Source organism: Dromiciops gliroides, chromosome 3, assembly GCF_019393635.1.
Source record: "Dromiciops gliroides isolate mDroGli1 chromosome 3, mDroGli1.pri, whole genome shotgun sequence".
Classification (NCBI taxonomy): domain Eukaryota; kingdom Metazoa; phylum Chordata; class Mammalia; order Microbiotheria; family Microbiotheriidae; genus Dromiciops; species Dromiciops gliroides.
The window spans coordinates 28550918-28570656 of record NC_057863.1 but is presented as its reverse complement, the minus strand read 5'-3'; the positions used below and the strand labels follow the sequence as shown (position 1 = coordinate 28570656).

General features: G+C 43.9%; 2 protein-coding genes across 3 annotated transcripts in view; one reads left to right on the top strand and one right to left on the bottom strand.

Annotated features, from left to right (window-relative positions):
- SERPINI1 (serpin family I member 1) overlaps nucleotides 1–2282 on the bottom strand; it is a 100987-nt gene extending 98705 nt beyond the window's left edge. For both annotated transcript variants that reach the window (XM_043994942.1, XM_043994941.1), the window contains exon 1: nucleotides 1865–2282. The gene's annotated coding sequence lies outside the window, so the exon portion shown is untranslated. The remainder of the gene's footprint in view (nucleotides 1–1864) is intronic.
- Nucleotides 2283–2949: 667 nt separating this feature from the next.
- PDCD10 (programmed cell death 10) overlaps nucleotides 2950–19739 on the top strand; it is a 47379-nt gene continuing 30589 nt past the window's right edge. The window contains exon 1 of the mRNA XM_043997146.1: nucleotides 2950–3161. The gene's annotated coding sequence lies outside the window, so the exon portion shown is untranslated. The remainder of the gene's footprint in view (nucleotides 3162–19739) is intronic.

Below are 19739 nucleotides of genomic sequence, written 5' to 3'. Positions count from 1 at the left end.
ATAAATCAGTTTTCACGTTGCCATAGGCAGGAGATCACCCCTCAAATACAGCAGTTTTTAAGATTCACTACTCCACCCTTGTTCCAGATTCTCCTCCCTTTCTCCACAGCTAAAAAAGTATTTTCCTAGGGAGAGACAGTCACACTCGGAACATAGAAAAAAAGGATGCCTCCCAACATGCAGCCAGTGTACAATCTGACCAGGAGTAGCAGCAGTGTGGGTAAACTGCCACTCTTTCTTCTTCAACCTCTGGGAGAAATTAAAAAAAAAAAAAGCTGTTCCCGACTGGCACTTACCTGATTGCCTCAGGGACATATGATCACAGCTTTTTCTACCCCCTTTAATTTTTTTTTTTTTTTGGTGTTGAATACAGATCAGAGATCAGTGTGCAGTGTTCATCCTTGAGTCATTTGGTTTTTCAAACACTCATTAGCAATGAACTTCACACTACCAAAGGAATAACTTTGAGACCATTTTAATATTGCTACAACTTGGCATTTAAAATTATCTATCTATCTATAAATGAAAGACAAGAGCCGAAGGAAGCCCACAAAAAGCAAGCAGGAAGCAAGCAGGAAGCCACCAGGAAACCAGCAAAGTGTAAGAATGGAAAATAAAATCGTAGTAAATGATTATATTTCAACATGAGTCAATTACCATTGCTACCCTATTCTGAGAAGCATCTGTGTAGCATAAGATGCCATCCTGATAAATACATTGTAGCACAAAGGGATCCTATAATATGCTATTTTATTTTTTTAAAAGATACGTAATCTATGACTTCTTTTGCTTTAAAAAAAAAACACCCCACAAAACCGACAAATACCTTTCTGTACTTTCCTGAAAAGAATAGACAGCAACAAAAACTACGCAGCTTTATAGTATCTTTCATCTCTACCTGGTATGAAAACAGCATCTTAAATTATTCAACTGCATTCAAAGTGAAGTCAGAACATTGCTTAAAAGTTTTTAACATGATAAATAGCAACTATCTTAGGTGACTATATGACTTTTAAGATCCTTGCCTCCACATTGATCCCTTGAGACCACAAAATTTGGTATTCCTGCTTTTACATTTATGCAATTTTGAAATGTCCAACCATTCCCCTGACCCATCCAATATCTGTATGAAGGATAAGTGTACCTGGGAAAAGCAATGAATGAAGAGCACTGTATATGGGATGGGAAGCTATTAAGCAAGGTTTTTACTCCCATTTAAGAACCAGGCAATAGAAAGCTAATTTCCCCTTCAGCCTAGACAGCTTTTTGATATGGTCTTTGTCGACCAAAGTTATTCCCCTGACAGGCTCCATCATCCATTCTTTGGATTATTGATGCAAGCCTCTCTTTCCTTAAGGTTTCTGAAGCAAATCATAGACAACCTTCTCTGTAGCAGAAGAGGGAAATACATGGATGCTGATGAAGCAAGGAAAGGGAGAGAGGACCTTGATCTGAATTGAAAACTTGTTTTTCATAATAAAGGAGTTCTTATGTAATTCTAAATCTAAAGCAAAACGCCCGTGCTCCAATACAGACCCAATTCACCATATTCGAAATTAGCCTATTTCAGGCACTCTTGGGGTGGGGGGTGCCTCAGGGGGGAAAAAAAGGTTTGAATGTCACAAAATTCCTCAGAATCATGCTTTTTCCAAAGGTGGTTAAAGTGAATCTCATTTCTTCCCCCTCCCCGCTCTCTTTTAAGTATAGAATTTATCTTTCAATGAAAGAGTTTGCAACCTATGTTGGGGTGGGGGAACCCAATACTTTAAAATCTGCTACAAACACTAACTGGAGGAATTTTCGTAGTAGCCAACAAAGTGAGCTTGGATCACAAATGCTGGTCCAAGCAACGCAGCAGGCTTACCTTCCCTCCACACACTCTCAAAGCCTCCTGGAGAGATGCTGTCGGTCCGTCTGTAGCGAAGCACGCCCAGCTCGGGATCCTGCTCTGGCTCGGGCTCCAGCTCCGACACCAGCCAGCACTGCTACTGTTTCAGCAGTGCCTTCTGTTCTGACTGCTGCGGAAACTCCGCCTCCTCCGGGTGGCAAATTAAGCTGCCATCGCGGCTCCTCCTCCCCCTCCTCCCCCTCCTCCTCCTGATGCTCTCTTGGTTACTCCAGCTGCGGATGCCGCTGCTGTAGCTCTGCCCCCTCCAGCCTCTCTCTTACCTTGCCCGGGCAGGATGCTTTAGCTCCTAGGGCCTCCCACTATCTTACTGCTCCACCCCACCCCCAACTTTCCCTGCGTCTCCCACCTCCCGCTTCTATTGTTTCACCATCTTCCTCCCGGTTGCTCCCACACCTGCTGCACCGGCATCTGCACCTGCTGCCCAGCCCTCCTGCCTCTAGATTTGGGAGGGGGGCGGCGGCGGGGGCAAAGAAGGGGACTGTCCAGCCTCCTTCGGCCACCCCGTCCTCGTGTCTCCACCTCCCCCAGCTGAGCTGCCCCTGCCCCTCCCGGGAGAGGTGCTGGAGTTGGGCAGTGACAGCTGCCCGTGTCCCCGGCTGTTTGAGCCCGAGCAGCTGCGGCAGCTCCTCCTGTTGGGGTGAGTCTCCGAGAGCTCCCGTGCTCTCCACCCCGCGCCAACCTCGGGGCTCCCTCCCAGCACTCGCCTCCCGCAGAGCCGGGAGCCACCCCAGGTTCTACCCGAGGCGTGCACTGGCCTCCTCCTCCTCCGCCCCCTCACCCCCAACTCCCGATCCAAAGCCCGAGCCGACCACACTCCCTGATTGGGCCAGGTGAGCCAAAGCTCCTCCCCTTCTCTCCTTTCCCCAGCCCACTCTCCCTTCCTCCCAGCCCCGCCCAGGAGAGCCGAGGGGTACCCAACGATTGGTCGGTGCCGTCCCCACCCATCTCCTTGAGCCGCGCGCATAGCCCGCTGGATGGTGTAGTCCTATCTGGGGACGAGGCTGTGGGCAGGACCGATGGTTGGGACTACGAGCCCCCATCGGCCCGTGCGCGGCTCCGGCTGGGCAGGATTCCGGACAACGCCTGGTTCCTCTCGGCTCCTTCCGGCGTTGCCGGAGTGAATTGATCCGGGAGTTGAAGAGGCTCCGGAGGTGGGAAGTGGAGTCAGCCCCGGAGTCGCCACTGCCGCCGCTACCCCCGAGAGAAGGGCTGCCTTGCCGGCCTCGGCCTCGCGGTGACCCGGCGGGCGAGGGTAGGTGCGCCCAGGCCCGGGAGCCCGCGGGGCCCTGCGGGCGTCGGGAGGTGACTCGACGCGAGCGGCCTCCAGCGGGCTCGTCGAGGCCGCCTGGGCGCGGGCCTCCCTCCTGGCCTCCGTCCTCCCTCCCTCGGGGCCGCGGTCCAGGAAGTGGCGGCGCCGGCCAGAGGCAGGCCTCGGCCTCCCGGGCCGGGAGGGGGCGGATGTGCCTCGGGTGGGGTCCGCTCCAGGTGTGGGAGGAGGAGCCTAGGGGGGAGGGGGGCTGGAGCCCGGAGCCGTGGAGGGACCAGGCCGTGCCCTTCGGGGCCCCGGGAGGGAGGGAAGGGCCAGGGCCCGCGGCCCAAGGTCGGGGGTCATCGGGGTCCTCCTTGGGTAGAGGCCTGGAGGACGAGGTGATAACCGCCGGGCCCCCGCTGCCTCTGTGTCCGTGCATCATCCGCCTAAACACCACACATGCAAGTCCTGTCCAGCCAGGCGTCAAAGCAGATGGCCAAGCGCTTAGCGTGGCCCGGGCGTGCAGTAGGCGCTTAATAAGTGCTCGTTTCCTGCTCCCATCCACCTCTCAATCTCCCCATCGGTTGGAGGAGCGTCTGGCTTTCTTTGCTCAAGTGGAGGGGGAGATGGATCACGTGGAATCACTGTGTGGCACCCTGAGGCAGGAAGGGCTTTGCTTGGCCCCACGGGAGCCGGCTACTCTGCTTCTGCCCTCTGCCTCTCTGTGTTAGGAAGGGATGGCTGAGACCCTTTCTCCTCCTCTCACAAGGCAGCGATTCTGGTGCAGAACTTTTCTGTACAAAGTTTGCGACTTGCCAAGCAGGAGCTTGTGAGACTTTCCCTTTTAAGCTGTGCACTCCCAGCCGTCCTTGAGGTGGAGTGGGTTTCTCCATCCTGAAAGAGAGCCATCATTTTTACTTCTCATCTTCACGTGCGCTTTTGGCCTTCTGAGGCCCAGGAGCCTTCCTCTTAGTGCTGACTCTTTCTCTGCTGTAGATCCAGAGGCATACCGATGAGTCTACGACAGTCAGCCATCTCTTCAGATATTGGAACTTTAAAGATGCATCTGGGGGCAGCTAGGTGGTGCAGTGGATAGAGCACAAGCCCTGGAGTCAGGAGTACCTGAGTTCAAATCCAACCTCAGACACTTAACGCTTACTAGCTGTGTGACCCTGGGCAAGTCACTTAACCCCAATTGCCTCACTTAAAAAAAATGCATCTGAGTGTCTAGCATCTGCTGGAAAAATTCCTACTCACCTGCCCCCCCCCAAAAAAAGTTGTACAAGATTCATGGAAAGGGAAGAGAATCTGACTCCATTTGTGTGTGTGTTTACACACACATACATATATGTGTGTATGTATATGTGTACAATACACATGTACACATATGTATTCGTGTATGTGTGCACATGCACACATATATTTATCTATATACATGCATATGTACATACATGTTTAAGTATATGTGTATATATGTACAGACATGCATAAAGGTATATGAAATATATACATATGTGTGTGTATATAGAGATATATAGATATACATACACTCAGAAACACACAAAATATTTATCCTTCCATTAGACTAGGCAGGGTGATAGAGCCCTGGTTCAATTCAGGAAGATCTGGGTTAGAATTTTAACTGTGCTACTTTATTACCTGTATGGCTTTGAGCAAGTCCATTAAGCTCCTTTGGCTTCACTTTCCTAATTTGTAAAATGAGTGGGTTGCACTAGATTATCGCTGAGTTCCTATCCCAATCTAAAATCCTTTGATCCTGGGAATGACTTTGGTAACTGATAAGAAGTGACAACTTATGCTTTCCTAATATAGAAAAGTCATTTCAGGATATAGGAGGTTCTTAATGTGCTGCTTTTTCTTATTTCCTTCCACTGGTGTCCCTTTGTTTAATCTTTTTAGAGAAGTGCAGTACTTTTAAGTTGGTACTTCTAGAACACTTTGCTCAGACAGTGACATTTCAGGAAGACTTAGGAAGGGATGTTACATAACTGATAATGAGTTACCTTTTAGTGATTTACATTGACTTTTTTGCTGCCTTCAAGAATAACTTCAAAATTCAGCTCTAGAAAATATCGCTGTTTAGCTACATTTCTAGGTTTCACATATGATGTCCTGCAGATTACATGATCTACTACCTCCTCTGATTTTTTTTTTTAGTTTACCTTCCTGAGAAGATTTCACAGTAAGGATTGAAGGAAACTGAGGTAAAATCTGTGGTTAGTATTAGGCTGAGAACAATGGAAAGGGATCTAGCCCCTACTAATAGTCAGTAAACTATTTAGCACCTGTTCTGTGCCAGGGTCTGTGCTAAGGACTGGGGGTACAAATAAAAAGAAAACCAGCCCCTTTCCTCAGGGAGCTCCCTTTCTACTTGGGGAAGGAAGCTCAGAGGAGGAGGGGGGTGTCAGAGGCTGCCGCCAGGCCAGTGCTCATCTAGAGCCATGCAGAGCATCGGGTGGGAAATGGAGAGAGTGGGAAATTCTGGGCTCTTGAGAAATGGAGACATTTCTAGGAGTATTGTGTTCAAGCCTCAATCAGAGGAGAGAAGCAGCTGAAGGTGCTGAAGAAACGCTGACTCCCAAAGCTGGAACAGCCTCCTCATTCCTGGGGATGGGCAGCTCAGTGGATATTTCTGGTCCTGGAGTCAAATGTGACCTTAGACACCTAATAGCGTGACCTCAACCAAGTCCCTGAGCCTCTGCTTACCTCAGTTTCTTCAAGTGTAAACTGTCTCCCCTCTCTGTCAGGTTGTGGCCTCACAGCACCAGATGAGAGAATGTGTTACATACTATAAATGGCCATCCCAGTCCCTGCTTATCCTGGAAGGAAGCATGTTGTTCTTGGAGTCAAACCCTAGCAGAGTAGCTGATGAGAAAGGAAGAATCTGTTCTATTCTTCCCTACTGGATTTGTAGTGCCTGGAAGAAAGCACTTACACACACATACATACATACGCATGCACACATGTATGTTTAATCTTTGTATCCCTAGAGCCAAGCACAGAGAGAATATGAGTTGGAGATGCTTCAGAAATGTTTCATTATGATGTGATTTCAGCAACAACCAAACAAGCATTTATTAAGCACATACTTTGTTCCAGGCAATAAAGATACAAAGACAAAATCGAATTAACCCCTGTCCTCGAGCAACTTACATCTCTATTGGAGAAGTCATGTGCATAAATGAGCATTTTTCAAAATACTTATCAAATGTTGGGAGAAGGAAGAGAAGGAATCAGGAAAGACTTGAGGTACTTGAGCACTTCCTTCAACTCTCAGATGGTCAACAGCTGCTGATTGCTGTGATCAATCAGCAGAAATTCATGACTGTACATGAAGCTCTGGACCTCCCCAAATTTAATTAAGCTTGTCCTCCAAAGATAAGAGAGTCAGTATTTAACTGGAGCCATACTCAGAAGTCTTTCCAGCTTAGTAGGACCAGCCAGAGTTTCCTTTCCACTGGCCTAGGAAGAAGACGGGGTCACTCTGTGCCATGATAAGCCAGTGGAATTAGACTGAAGTGGAAAGAGTCCCTTAAATTCAGTATAATTTGCTGTCATCTGGGGCAGCTAGGTGGTGCAGTAGCTAGAATGATGGCCCTGGAGTCAAGAGGACCTGAGTTCCAAACTCACCTCAGACACTAGCTGTGTGACCCTGGGCATATCAACTCCAATTTCCTCAAACATCTGGGGCCATCTCTGGTCATCGTGATGTATATCTTGCCACTTTATCCAGATGGCTCCGGAGGAGACAATGAGGTTGGTGACCTTGCACAGACCTCCCTCACTTAAATCCAATTCACTACAAGTCATGACATCACCCCTTATCATGTTCCTCTTCAAGAATGAAGAACAGACAATACCAATTTACTATCACCTATGTGTTTTTTTCTTTTGTTTTAGTATTTGGTTATTTTGTGGAAGGCAATATGTTCTAGTAGGAAGAACATGAACCCTGAGACTGGGAATCAGGAGACTTGGATTCTAAGTCACAGCTTTGCCTGGACTCTCAGTTTCCTCAGCTGTAAAATATGGGGATTGAATTAAATAATCTCACAGGACCTTTTCAGCTCTGGCATTTCTGTGATCTGTACACGAATAGGAAATCTCATTGTATTTGGCATTGGTGAAACTATTAGAGGAGTGTGTCCATTTGGCAGATTTATAGGATTTAGGGTTGAAGAAGAGATGATTTAATGATTGAAAAGTGGAACCTTTGAGTAAAGAGCTCAGATCACATTAGCCTAAAAGTAAACACTGAGAGGTAACTTCATGCATGGTACATGATGTTTTGTTTTCTATAGAGAATGGAAACCAACAGCTAACTACTCTCAGTGTAGATAATCTGAGGCGGTTTCCAATCTTCGGTTTTGTGGACTTGTAGGTTAAACATAAGGATGAATTTGTTGTCTCAGGTTTGTGAAGAATGCTGGAAATGTGGTTGACTTTTTTTTTCCCCCTTTCTGGTCTGGAACTGTAAACTGTGGTTTAAAAAAACTCCCAGTAAAGAAAACTTAGCATCTCCCAGGGCAGATCAGCATCTGCTCTGTAACACACAGTCTTTTGGGAGATGGCTAGAGTAAAGAGAGGTTAAGTGTTCAGAGTCACTCAGCCAGGGGGACTTGACCCCAGCCTGGTTTATCAGACTCCAGGTTATTAAAACCAAGATTGTTTTTAAAAGATTAAATATACACATCAAAGCCTATTAAAACAGATACTATATAAAACAAAATTTCTGTGTAACAAAAGTTTTCCAAGGCCTCAAATTGTTGAGGCCTATAATACTGCACAACAGGATACTTCCTAGATATTCATTATAATGAGACTTGATCTGTAATCCTACTTGAACATGGAAAAATAGCCCAAATGATTATTCAACCCTATGATTTATGAAATTAGTGGTGGATGCATAAGTAATTACATGTTAATCTTTCTCCAAAAATTTGCATAATATTATAGTAGTTCACTAGACAAGATTAATTTACATTTAGATGTACATGTTTGAATAAAAGGATTCAGTCCAACCAAAAAAAAAAAAAACCAACCCAACAACAAAAAGGCTTCAGGGATGAATTTATGTTAGGTGTTGACCTGGAAGGAAAATTCACTCATTAAACTTTAATAGTTAACTCAAGGATCATTCAATTAACAACTAATTATTAAAGGCCTGTGTGCCAAAGACTGATACAAAGGCATAAATGGCAAAAAGAACTGGTCTTCAAGGAGCTGATAGTATACAGGGGGAGGTAATGTGCACACCTTGATTTATTTTCTGCTGTTCTTAATGCCCCAAGTTATCAAGTGATCTTGCTATGATACACTTATAAAAAAATTCAGATTTGGTGTGTGTGCATTTTTTTTTTTTTTGCAGGGCAATGGGGTTTAAGTGACTTGCCCAGGGTCACACAGCTAGTAAATGTCTGAGGCTGGGTTTGAACTCAGGTCCTCCTGAATCCAAGGCTAGTGCCTTATCCATTGCGCCACCTAGCTGCCCCCTGTGTGTGCATTTTTAATAGTAAAATACCGGTATTCAGAGTCAGACTTTTAGAATGGAAATTGACTTTAGGGGCCATCCACTCTAATCCACACCTGAACAGGAATCAGGTCTACAAGCATTCATAAGGAGTGGTTTGAGGCGAATTCACTGACTAAGTAAAGTTGGGTCTTGTTTGGGGATATGGGATCCAATGAAGTGTCCATATTCCTAACCAATTTCCTAAAGAAGTGTTCTAGTTTTACAGGTGTCACCAAAGTCTTATAAGTAACATTTCATGTAGAGATTTGATGAAAAGATCTTCATTCAAATGTAACCACTGTGTGGAGAAAATGAAAGCATTGCTTCCTGAGTTAGATCATCTGTGATAGATCATAATGTCATTAAAATGACAAATTAATAGTAGATGTCTTCCCTAGCCATGAAATCAATATAAAGAAATATAAAAAAAAACCAAAGAGGATGCTTTCAGTGGTCATAATATTTATATAATTTTAGTGAATTAAGTTATAAAATACTATGTTAAAAGATATATTTTTCCTGATTATATTGTCATATTCTAATGGGAAAAGTCAAAATTTGTAATATCAAGTTGGAAATTCTTTTTTGCATTATGCTGAAAAAGTAGACAGTTGCCCCTCCCCCCCCAATTTTTAAAATGACAATTATTCCCCTTTCATTGCAAAATCTAACTGGAAATTGAACATACGTTCATAATATCACAGTTTTTATTTTCTAAGATTCCCTTTACATTTCTATTTTGCCTTAAACCAGTGCTTCCCCCACTTGTGGATCATGAGCTACAGATTTTATTGAATCTTTAAGTAAATATAACTTTTAAATATTAAGTAATCATTGGCATATATGTGAACTAGATAGATGCTTCTGTGATTAATAAAAATTCTTCCAAAGGTGTTACTAACGGGGCAGCTAGGTGGTGCAGTGGATAGAGCACCGGCCCTGGAGTCAGGAGGACCTGAGTTCAAATTTGGTCTCAGATACTTAACACTTACTAGCTGTGTGACCCTGGGCAAGTCACTTAACCCCAATTGCCTCACCAAAAAACCCCAAACAAAACAAAAACAACAACACAGGTGTTACTAAGTTTATAGTAGCAGTTTCTTATGTATCATTTTCCTAGTCAATGAAGACTAATTTTAAATTTGATGTCATATCAGATTTTTGGACAGTAAATAGATCTATTTTTACTCAGCTTGTAAATTACTAATCTAACTTGAATACATTTCTGCCGTGGTTTTGAGAGTGATGTAGGAACCCATGCCCACCATATGGTAATTTTAACTACTCACTATTCTCTTTCGGTTTCCTGGTATAGCTTGTTGGATTCCATTGCTTTTAGTGTGAATATGAAATTTTCCCTAGTAACCATAAATTGCCACCATTATTGGAATGTATTCAAATGAGAGCCATAACTTTTAGCCAAACTTCCTCCCTTGTTTCATGAATAGACTTTCCAGAGGTGAGTCTTAGTTGCACAACAGTTAAAAGAAGAAGGAGTTTCTCTATCTCATCCACTTAGTCGGTGGGCCCTAGAACATGTTGCTCATATTAACTACCTTATCATCTGTCTTCCTGGAGAAATTGGAAACTTGCAAATGGGGAGAGCCTTGATTTGTTACTCTATTTCTGCATTCTTTGAATGAAAATTTACTCAATCCCGTGCCATTAGAAATGTTCACTATGTTGGATCCGACCCACAGGCAGAATTCAATTCAAATGAACATCCATTTATTTGGTGCTTATTATGTATAGGGCTCTATGCTGGGTGAAACAGTCCTTGCCTGCCCTTCAGGAGTTAATATTTTCCATGTATATAAGTATGTAAATACAAAGTCGATTTGAAGAAGGTGAAGTATGATGAGGCAAAAGAAATATGGAGCCATTTGCTCTAGGAAACTGATGAGGATGAGAATGCTTTTAGCTGGAGGAATTAGGTGAGGTTTCCCTCTGCACATGACGCCTGGACAGCCTTCAAGAAAGGGATCTTGACCGGCAGACATGGCCGAGGACAAAAGTGCTTCCAGGCCTGAGTGTATAGACCCTTGACCCCAGTGAGCTAAAAAGCAGACGAACATTCAATGATTGATGCGCATGAGCTTATGAATAGTTGACAGTAAATGAATGCATCGCAGACACAACATGACTCCAAATGATAAGATTGGTTGTCGAGGAATGTCTTGATAAGGAGCTAATATATTAAGTGAATTAACTTGTTTGTGGCCAAGTCTTCATCAGCCTGTCTTTTAAATACCTAGCATACGGTTGGTTGGTTGGTTGGTTGGTTGGTTGGTTGGTTGGTTTCCTCCTTTTGAAGAAGTAGTAAAGCAAAGGGGAAAACACTCTTTATGATTTTGGAATGTTTGTTGCAATAAAGACTTAAGACTATGAAGTGCAGATGACCAATTCTGGAAACTTCTGTAGATTAATGCCCTTAATAAATTGTGCTCCTGGGGAATCTAGAGATTCTCTTGTGCAGCTATTGTGATCTGGAAAAGGGGAACTTGGCAATTCTGCTGAAGTAATTCAAGCTGAATAGGAACAAAGTGACTCAAAAGGAGATAGTAGATATTAGAATGGCAGCTTCTTGAGGGCTAAGCCTGTCTTGTGCCTTAGCACAGCACCGGGTGAACGGCAGGTATTTAATCAGTGCTCATGGACTGCTTGCGGGATGGCTTGTAGAGCAGCACCATTTGCTCTGCATCCACACCCTTTGGAAATGCTCTCCCTCCTAGTGTTACCTTCCTTAAAAGACCCCTCCCCCTCCCCCAAGCCTATCCTCTGAGGTTATGTCCTTACCTGCCAGTTATACTGCAGGTGTCATACATGTATTGAGTTGTTGACAGTTTTTTCCTCTTCCATTAGAATGTGAGTCCCTTGAGGGAAGGGACAGTATTTTTGCCTTTCTTTGTATGACCAGCACTTAGCATAGGCCCTGACACATAGGAAGAAGAGCTTGCTAATTTACTTTGTTTGGGATTATGTGGGCACTGTTTGTTCTCTTCCAGCTGCACAAATAACCACCCCCCCCCAACCATGGTGAGAGGGGAAAGGAAGATGGGGAGATGAGTAACTTGTGTATAAGCAGTCTCCATTTTTTAAAAGGAAATATCAAGAATACCTCCAATTTGGGAAGGATCTTTTCACACAAACAGGTGCTTTACCTCAGGATTTATTTTACCAGTTCCTTGGACTTTAGGAATTGCCTATCCTTTTCCCCACCTCCCCATTGCAGATTGGTCTTGTCACCCTACTACCAGGGTCTCACTACATCACTCAGGATTGCTTTCTTCTACCCCTTCCCTACACACATACTGAAACCTTGAGTCCCATATCCTTGTTCTCTGAGCCCCATTTCCCCTTCTGTCATCTTGTGGACTGGGCTAGATCCCTTGCTGTCTCCCCAAAGTCATTGCTATTAGCAAAATTTCTTAGGACTGTGAGAGGGAATCTCTTACCATTTCAACCAGTTGACATACAAACAAAATTTTGGAATAAAATTCAGTTGTACTTTAAAAGGTGCTACCACTGAAAACTATGTTAAGATCTCTACTCTTTTTGCCTTGTGAAAATCTAAGGATTTGGAGCTTACAAGGAGACAGACCTGAATTCAACTCCTTACTACAGACATTTACTCAATGATGCTGAGCAAATCAGTTAGCACCTCCCAGCCTCAGTTTGTTAGTCTGTACAGTATGGATGATAATAATAGCACCTACTTAACAGGATTGTTAGGTTAATTTAGATAATCCAGGCTCATTTTTGAATAATATTTTTAATCCATTATGACCAAACCAAACCCTACTGTGAAGTGATTGGCCATCCCTTAACCATGTGCCTTTCCATTGCTTTATTCTTTTTTTTTTTTTTTTTCAGGGCAGTGGGGGTTAAGTGACTTGCCCACAGTCACACAGCTAGTAAGTGTCAAGTGTCTGAGGCTGGATTTGAACTCAGGTCCTCCTGAATCCAGGACCAGTGCTTTATCCACTGCGCCATCTAGCTGCCCCCTCCATTGCTTTATTCTTACTCATAGAATCTAAGTTCGGAGTGACTGGCTTCAGAAGTTATCAAAGCCATCATAAATATGAATCCTCATTCAACCTAACCCAACATGTCTTTACTTGGTCCCTGGCTGAAGACCTCACATGACCAGGAACTTTCTGTCTCCCAGTTCCATTCCACTTGGAGGCAACTTGAATTTTAGGAAATATTTCCTTTCCCAGAGCCCAAACCTGCCTCTGTGGAGTTTCCATCTTTGTTTCTAGTTCTGTCCTCTGAGGCCAGAACAAATCTAATTCTCCTACATCTGAGAGCCCTTCAAGTACCTGAGGACAGGGAGGACAGTTCTCTGATCCCGGCCATTCTCTAGTGAATCAGTGTCCTTCCTAAAACTTGGATACATGGAACAAAACACTCTAGATGGGCTTTGATCAGGGCAAGTTATTCACGTTGTGCCCCATCTTGGTTTGAAATACACACGGTAAACAGTTCAGTTAATGTGTGTTGTCTTTAATACTATCATACTGAGCATTTCTAGGGTCCAGTGAACAATGGGAAAGCAACAAAAAGTGACATAATTTACCTCTCTCTCTCTCTCTCTTCTTTCTGTCTCTCTCTCTCTCTCTGTCTCTCTTTTCTGTCTCTCTACCTCCCTCACCACCTACCACCCATCCAGGACTACCCAATTGACTAGACCCTCCCACTTCACTGGGTGTAGAGGCAGTCAGTCCCCTGCTTGCAGATATAGCTACACCCAGTGACTGGAAGTCTACCTAGATCCGACCCTGAGGTTCAGGGACACTAGATGGTAGCTTCAGTTCAATGTACATTTACCTTCTTGGGTTAGATTGCAGTGCTGCCATGCGATATATAAAGTACCACACGTTACTAGGCTAAACAACATGTAAGAAGGTAAAAGTAAGGATAGAAGGAAGTAGTTAGACATCACGCCAGGAAAGGCTTTCTGTAGTAAGGGCCAGGCCCTTTGGTTGAGCCTCTTTCTGAGGACAGTCATGGTTTGCCTTCTGGCATCTCAAAATAACTTACCCATGCCACACAGTGGCAAGAGCCAGTTTTCCAACAGATGTAGAAATAACACAACTTTTTTCCCCCTAATATGTGATTTCCATGTAACTAGTTAGTGTTAAGATATTCTAGGACTTGGTCAAATTGTCCTCTGAAGTGTAACTGACAACATATTAAATCATACAGGACCTGTTCTTAAATACTGTGCTGTAAAGGGTTTCAATATATACTTTTTTGGGGGGGGGGATACTATGTATGTAATTTAGAATATGTATATTAAAATGGAAATCACTAGCATAAACATTTTGTTGAAAAACTCCTGAATGTCTCAGATGAAGCAGGTGGGGAAACCTCCTCTCAAAGCCTCAAGAACCTGTTCTCCTAATAGAACACAGGGACAAACTTGGGTTACTGATACACACTCTAACAACCCAGCTCTTTGTTGCCAACTCTAGGTGTTGTGGGGGGATGCATTCCTTGTATCCTCAGTTTGGCATCCAATTTTTAAGAGTTGCAAATTATGTTTGAGTACAATTAATATTCAATTCACCAAACATTTTATGAGAGTCAGGGACTGCACTAAATTCTGGGAATCCAAATAAGAAAAAGAAAGACAACCCCTTCCTTCAAAGAGCTTATGATCTAATTGTTGTTCAGTTGTGTTTCTGAGACCCCATTTTGGATTTTCAGCGCAAAGATACTGGAGTGGTTTGCCATTTCCTTCTCTAGCTCATTTTATAGATGAGGAACTGAGGTAAAAAGGGTTAAATGATTTGCCCCAGTCACACAGTAAGTGTCTGAGGCCAAATTTGAACTCGGGAGGAGTCTTCCTGATTGCGAGCCGAGTATCCACTGTGCTGCTTAGCTGCCCTGCTGTCTAACAGGAGAAGAAATAAAAAGGAGGATGTCACCACGTGTGTTATGTTCCATGGAATAGAAATCAAGCAGAGCAAGCTGATGGAAAGTGGACAATTACCTTGAAAGTTCCGAACCTTCTCTAAAGGAAATCTTCGGGAGGAGTTTATTGCCCCAGTCCTCAGTTCAGAGGGGAAAGGCAGCTAAAGCTGCTGAGGTGTTGAGTCAGCGTAGTGATGAGATTTTTGGTGATGATCTTATCTCAAAGGAGGCATGATGTGCCCTGGAGTTGAAACCAAGCAGAGTTGCTGTAAGAATACAATTGATATAATTGAGTGGAGGATTGTTTTTATTTGTGTCTATAGAGATTTCAGTTATGATGAATACAGGGAAACAAGCTTCATTCAATATACTTTCACATTTGAAAATCCTAGGATGGTGGGCCTTGATGTATTTTAACGTGTAGAGGAGTATCCTGTCTTCTAAAACTGCCTGTTGACTCAATGTACAGGATGTGATGTGTTAGAACCTCTTTGAACATGTTGCTAGGGAGTCAGACTTGAAGGGGCTCTAAGGGACTGCTTCAGGCTGTTGAGCTGTAAGGAAAAACATTTCTGCTTAATTCTTCAAACTGGTTTTTTGTGCCTCAGTCTTGGAACATGGACATAGTCAGGGTAAGTGACAACCTACCCAACTCCCTTGATATCCTCAGGGTTTCCCAGTGAAATGGGGGAGATTTTCTTCTCTAATACATTTGAACATACTCCTGTTTTTAAAGGAGTCCAAACAATATGGATAGCCCACTTAACTTTTATGGGCAAAAATTAATAAGTTTATAAGAATTAGAGCTGGGAGGGACCTTCTTGAAACTTGCCTTTTTCATTTTCTAAATGAGGAAATCAAGGCATGAAAAATAAATTTACTCTACCCAGGAGCACTTAGGTGCTAAGTGTCAGGACTGAGACTTAAATGCAAGTTTAATTCCGCCTTCTTTCTGCTACCCATGTTGCTTCTTAACGTGTAGTTAGAATATAACGTGACAAAAATAGTCCTGAATTTGGTGTCAGGAACCTTACGGGTCATATCTCACCTCTGTTGTTTGTTACCTGCATGACTATGGGCAAATTACTCAACAACCTCATTGAGCCTTGTTTTCCTCTTCTGTGAAGTGGAAATACTAATACCACTAGTACTACTTAGAGTATTATTGTGAGGGTTAGAAGAGATAACGTACATGAATTGGTACATAAATGTCAGTAATTGTCTATCAGCCTTTAAGAAAAAACCAGGGTGAAATCTTAGCACGGTGTACAGGTACCAGCACTAAGCTGGAACTCACACAAGGTTAGCACTAGAAGGAAGCGTAGAACTTCACTGGCCCATTCCATGTATTGTACAGATGAGGAAATCTAGATCTCTCAAAAGTTTAAAAGGCACAGAATCACAGATAGAAGTAGCAGAGCTGGGACCAAAATCTGTTGTTCTTGCCACTGGCCCCAGCTACAGGTGACAGAACAGATCTGGAGAGGTAGAGCCAATCACTGAAACGTTTATTAATTCCCTAAGAAGCAGCATGTACCAGGTAAAGCTCTGGAGGTACAGAGACCGAATTGAAGCTCCCAGCCTTAAGGAGTTTTATTCGTATAAATGTATAAGAAATCAAGTCAGCGAGCATTGATTAAGCACTTACTGTTGTGCCGAGCCCTGTGCTATGTGCTAGGGATACAAATAACATAAAAAAGACAAATTCTGCCCATGAAGGGTTAGGGGAGGAGTAGCAGGTGCCCAGTCAGGGGCCTGGTGGAGAAGTCAGAAGCAGGGCCAAGAGGAATGAGAGTGAATGTGGCTGCTCGGAAGGTGCTTTACTCTGAAGTTTCTGTGACGAAACAAGCAGTAGAGGAAGGGGTCTCCAGGTGTGAGAAGGCTCCAGCAGTGGGGCCACAGTGATGAAGGCAAAGAGCCAGGTTCATGGCAGAGGCAGCGCGGCCTCATGGACAGAGCACTCGACTGGAAGACTCCCTGCCCACCTCACTCGGCGTGTGATGCGGAGTATGTTGCTTCCCTCTCTTGGCTTCAGTTGCCCGTGTATAAAATGAGGGACCTACGTTAGACGGCCTTGGAGGTCCCTCACAGTTCTGTATTTAGGATCCTCAGTAAATAAATACAAGTACATGCAAGGTCATGTCAAGGAGTAGGCTCTGGCAGCTGCTGATATCCCAACAGGCTTATTTATGGAGAAGGGTTCAACTGAGATGAACTTGGAAGGAAACTGGAAATTCCAAGAGGCAGGTGAGGAGAGAAGGCATTGCCCAGAATGGGGTACTGCAGACCATTGGAGGCCTAAAGATGGGACACAGAAGAATGCTGTGTGTGAAGAAGAGTGCGGAATCTGGTGTGCATGGGCCGAAAAGGGAAGGGTCATGCTATGTAACAAGTCTAAAAGGGATGGGTGACTCTCAATCTGAAGAACTTTAGGTGGGTTGTGAAGGACTTAAATGCCAAACAGGAGTTTATATTTTCTTTTAGTGGTTGAAGGAGGAAGGAAAGATGGGAGGGAGAGAGGAAACAAGCATTTATAGAATATCTGCTCCGTGTCGGGCAGTGTGCCAAGCACTTTACAAATGGTATTCCATTTAATCTTCACAATAACCCTGGGAAATTGGTTATTATTAACCCCACTTTACAACTGAGAAAACTGAGGCAGACAGGTCAGATGGCTTGCCCAAGGTCACACAGTGTGTATCTGAGGCCAAATTACTCCAGGCCTTGCAGTCTGTCCAGTGTGCCTTTTAGCTGCCTGGAGAGCAAGAGTCACGGGAGTGATCAGACCTGTACCTTAGGAATACAGTTTAACTTTGACAGTCAGAAGACTGATTAAGAGGCTTTTGCTGTTGTTTGTCCTTTGTTTTCCAAGAGGACCATGGATGTCATGAGTTGCTTTGAATTGGATTTAAGTGAGGCAGGACTGTGCAACCTCACTTCCTTCTTCAGGGCCATCTGGGTCCAGAGGCAAGATATACATCAGGACGACTGGAGATGGCTCTGGGTGTTTAAGGCAATTGCCCAGGGTCACACAGCTAGTAAATGTCTGAGGTAAGATTTGAGGTTATGAGAGCTTGAATGAGGGTAGGATGGTTAGTGGAGAGAAAGGGTAGAAATGAGTTTTCTTAGAGAAAGAATCAGCAATATTTATTTGATCAGCGATTGGCTATGGGATGCGAGAATGAGGCATCAGGAGTAATTCGAGAGTTGCAAATCGGGGTGCCAGTACCCCTCACAGACATTGATTGGTCTCCCAGGCAGTGAGTGGCAAGGCTGTAACTGATCTGGGTCTTAAGGTTCGAGAGCTGGCCCTTGTCTCACTATGTGCTCTCCTAGTATTGGTCTGTCCACCCAAAAGTATCTCCCTCTTGGATGAGTTGATCTCAGAGGGTCCTTCTCTCTCATCAGTTTCTTCCCTTAACGGAGAAAAAGCGCTTCTATTCTGCCAGCAAACCCGCTTATGTCTATAGCCATTCTCCTGCAAGCTCTTACTTTCCCTTGTTTCCTCTCCTGCCTATCCTCTTTTCACTGTGGTAGGCTGACCCTGCATGGTATGAGATATGATGTCAGTGGGCTAAATTTGGAATTAAAGGACCTGGGTTCCAATCCTGTCTCAGATGAAATTTAACCGACTTTGGGCAAATAGCTGCCCATTGGGTAAAGGAGGTGCTTGAACTAGATGGTTCCTAAGTCCCTTCCAGTTCCAGAGTCCTATAAACAGCTGCAGCTCCATTTTGAAAAGGCCACAAAAGGTCCCTTGGTGACGCCTTTGTCAGCTTGAGAACATCCCATTTACCTCAGTCTAGCTCCAGGCAGAGAGAGCATGTGGCCCAGGGTGGGCAAGAAGAGATTGTGACCCCAGCTGGTGCTTCATTAGGCAGTTAGCAAGATGGGTGTATTTTAAGGAAGACTGGGATTCAGGATAAATGCATCTTCACCTGGATTGAATTGGTTCACAAAGGTAGAGTGTGAAATTAGTAACCCTGCATCACAGAATTGGGAAGACCTCCTTATTAAAATTCTTGAATGGCTTTTAAGAGTTGAGGAAGAAAACAAATTTCAGACTTAGAACTAGCTTCCTATGTCTGAGGCGGATCATAGGATTGTAGACAGAAACCAGAAGGGGGCCTTCCAGACCACCTGGTTCACCCCCCATCATTTAATAGGAGGGAACTAAAGCCGAGAGATGTCGAATGAGTTTCCCAAGGTCCCGGAGGCTTAGGTAATGGTAAAGGAAAATCGATGAGAACTTGTCACCATTGCATAGGATTTGAGAGCCTTGTCAAAGCCCCTCCCTTTATACATGAGGAAAAGAAGACTTGTAAGGTTAAATATTTGCTATGTAGATTCAGAATTCCATACTTGGTGCTTTTTTTCACTTCGGACCCAACTTTTCGAAATCCTTCTCAACAAAAGCAGAATCCAACTAGATTTGAAATGTTTGTAGCTTTTGGAAACTTGCTATATAAGAGCTCACATTTTTATGGCTCTTGAGGTTTACAAAGTGATTTACACACAGCATGTCATTTAACCATCACAGCATCCTTTCAGGGCTCCAGATATCTTCCTTTTACAGATGATGAGTAATTGAGGCTGAGAGGGTCTCCGTGATTTCCCCAGAGTCACCAACCCAGGAAATATCTGAAAGAGAATTTGAACCCACCTCTTTCTGCTTGCAGGTCCTGCACTCTATTTATGATCCCACGCAGGCAAGAGACTAAGTGACTAAGGCCTGGGCCTAGTTAAAACTGGACAATAGAATTTATTTGCTGCTTTGTTTTTCCCCTCTGTTTTCATTTAAATCTTTGAGAAGGGGTTATTTAATGGCTTTGTTAGATCTTAGGAGAGCTAGAAGGGGGAAATAATAGACATAGAAATGACTACTGAAGGATTTGGGGAAAGAATAAGGTAGATTTTTAAAAAATTAATTATAATTGATAAAGAGTAATAGAAATGATTGTTGTGGTTGTAGAACAAATAGGTCATATTATCTGGTCCTAATCTTGGTTGAGTACCTCAGGACCCACGCGTCACATTTTCAAATGAAACAAGAAGTCCTAGCTTAATACCATTATGCTAAGTAGAAACAGGCTTTTGACTTTGAGGAGGTCTGAGAGCAGGTATAGAAG